A 3,085-nucleotide genomic window follows, 5' to 3' on the forward strand; every position below is an offset into this window, starting at 1 on the left:
ATAGCTACACGGGAGGGCAAATTAAGTCTGTAGTTCGGGTACCACAAAAACCACTTAAAGACTCTTTCTTTAATTGCCCCCAAAACGAAGATTTGGTTTTTATTTTTCGAGAAACCTGTGGGGTAGCTTTCGGCTGCGGATGTGGCTGTGACTGTGGCTCTGACTGTGGCTCTGCCTCCAGCTGCTGGCCAGCTCCATGGACAGACAGTCATTTGTGTGAAAATCATCGTAGCATGAAGCGTTGTCAAATACCGTTTGTTGCGGGGGTCGGTCCACTCTCATGCTTTTGTTTCGGCCATTTCAAGGTCTGTACAGAAACCGTCTGTTGGGTCAGAACTCCCTCCATTGACCAGAGCAGAGCTCTAACAATGCGGGTTCTGGCATCATTTTCATAGAAACGGCATTAGAAGTTACTCATACGCAGCGTGGGTTGGATAAGATTAACGAAAGCCCACATAGACATAGCTCATCCTCCCCATTCCCACTTGACTTTTGCAGACAGCAGAATGAGCTCTAACAACTGCGGTTTCATCGATCCGCAGGCCCAGTTGAATGCAGCCCTCGCTAATCGGGACATACGGGAATTCCACACTGCCCTGGACAGCGGTGCCCAGGCCAATCGCCAGGACGATCGAATGCCTCTCAGGTGGGCTCCTGCATTCAGCTGCTGCTCGAGTACGGAGCCTCTCCGAATTTGGTGGATCAGGGCGAGTTCACGCCCCTCCACCATGTGCTGAAGAATAGAAAGAATGAGGCAGGCACTAAGCTGGAGCTGATCCGACTTTTCCTGAAACAACTACAGTTGGACATTGACAGCTATCGGAACGGGCAGGTACGCCAGATGCTGAGGGATCAGTATCCGGAACTGCCGTTGCCGGAGCTGCGCGAGGCCGGAGCAGAGATCGACTGCGAGCGACTCCTCCGCACGCTGCGGGACGGAGACGAGAACCAGTTCGAGCAACAGTTCGCGGAGTACCACCAGAACGTCAGCGGAAACGCAGACAACCAATGCAATGCCAACCAGGAGGAGTATCAGTCCCTGCTGGCGGAGAGTATCAAGCGGGGCAAGCAGCGAGCCTTTGAGGCCATCCTCGAGACGGGCATCAACATTAATCCTTCAAAATTGAGCGACATCAGCCCCGTGGAGTTGGCCGTAATCTGGGGCAACCACAGGGCGCTAGAGAAGCTGTTGAAGCATCCGCAGCTGAGGCTGACATCGCATTCCAAGCTGCTGATCGCGGTTATCAGTCGCCTGGGTGAGCAGCCGCTGGCCGACTTCTGTGACCACCAGCGCTGCTTCCAGCTGCTGCTCGAGAGCGATCGTGTGGACATCAATGAGGCGGACAAGGCTGGCCTGGTGCCACTCTCCTATGCGGTCAAGTATCGCAACACAAAGGTGGCACAGGAGCTTCTACGGCAGGGAGCGTACATCGGGGCGAGAAGCGCGATCGGAGATCTTCCCATACAGGAGATGGACCCGAAAGTGCTGGAGGAGCACTTCGATTCCTGCATCACCACCAACGGGGAGAAGCCCGGTGACCAGAGTTTCGAGATCATCATCAACTACAAGAATCTGATGAGACGCCAGCGAGGGACCGGGCAGTCGGACAAGCGGAGCATTGGCCATCCTCACCAATTGGAGGACGAGATGACTCCAATCGCATACATCGCCGATTCCAAGGAGCTGCGTTACCTGCTGCAGCACCCGCTAATCTCGAGTTTCCTCTTCCTCAAGTGGCACCGCCTCTCGGTGATCTTCTATCTGAACTTTCTACTTTACTCTCTCTTCACTGCCTCCATTATCACGCATACGCTCCTTAAGTTCCACGAAAGCGACCACACGGACCTGACTGCCCTCTTCGGCCTGTTCTCTTGGATAGGGATTGTGTATCTCATGATCCGAGAGGTCATACAGCTTGCCATGTCGCCGCTGCTGTACTTCAGGTCCATCACGAACCTGATGGAGGTGGCTCTCATTGTCTTGTCGATCCTAACCTGCATGGAAGCCAGCTACGACAAGGAGACGCAGCGCATACTGGCCGTCTTCACCATTCTGCTGGTGTCCGTGGAGTTCTGCCTGCTGGTTGGCTCCCTGCCAGTACTCTCAATTTCGACGCACATGCTCATGCTGCGCGCCGTCTCCAGCAGCTTCATCAAGAGCTTTGCTCTCTACTCGATCTTTGTGCTTACGTTTAGTCTGTGCTTCTACATACTGTTTGGCAAGCCCCAGGTGGATTCATCCTCTCCGAAGGACAGCACGCCAGAGCCAGCAAAGGAGGGAGAAGATAATGGTCACTTCAACACATTCTCCGTGCCCATCGAGGCGATCATCAAGACGATTGTGATGCTCACGGGAGAATTTGATGCCGGTGACATAAAGTTTGACAGCGTCTACACTTACCTGATCTTCCTGCTCTTTGTGTTCTTCATGACCATTGTGCTGTTCAATCTCCTGAATGGTCTGTCATGGCTGTCAGCGATACTCAGGTGGGTTTATATTTCCTTTTCTACCTCGACTTTATCCAACTGTTTTCTCCCCTCTCTTTTCCCACAGGCCATCAAGGCCCAGGCGGAACTGAACGGCGCCATTGTCCGCACCAATCTGCTGACCCGCTACGAGCAAGTTCTCACTGGCCGAGATGGACACGCTCAGACCTCATCGTCCCAGTTGAACAAGGGCAGTCAGTTCGCTCGAGGAAGACCATGAGCTAGTCACCGGTTCAATCGTAATTTTCTTCATGCTTTTCTTGAGTTTCACGCCCTCGTGGCTTTTCCCAGACTTGGGACCCCACTAGGCAGAAAAGCGAAAGGAGAGAAAATCTTCACTGATGAATCGCCTGATCGGTTCGGATGGGCTGTTATATACTCACAACACATACTCATTGGCCGCATTTGCGAATCGCTGGGCTGTGAACAAGCTTGAATTGAAAGAGTGTCGGCACTTCGGTGTGCCAAAGATACATATCTTTACCCCTTGAATCAGCTCGTGTTGATTTTTCTGCCGTGCATTACACTTTTGAGCTCAGGTCCTAAACGAGAGTCACACACCACAAACATGCACATTATTATCATTATCATCATCATT

At 52.6% G+C, this 3,085-nt stretch overlaps 1 pseudogene; it reads left to right on the forward strand.

The window, feature by feature from the left end:
- The first annotated feature begins 568 nt into the window (after positions 1-568).
- Positions 569-2,749, forward strand: LOC117191622 (annotated as a pseudogene).
- The last annotated feature ends 336 nt before the right edge of the window (positions 2,750-3,085 follow it).

This window comes from Drosophila miranda, assembly GCF_003369915.1.
Source record: "Drosophila miranda strain MSH22 chromosome Y unlocalized genomic scaffold, D.miranda_PacBio2.1 Contig_Y1_pilon, whole genome shotgun sequence".
NCBI classification, from domain to species: Eukaryota; Metazoa; Arthropoda; class Insecta; order Diptera; family Drosophilidae; genus Drosophila; species Drosophila miranda.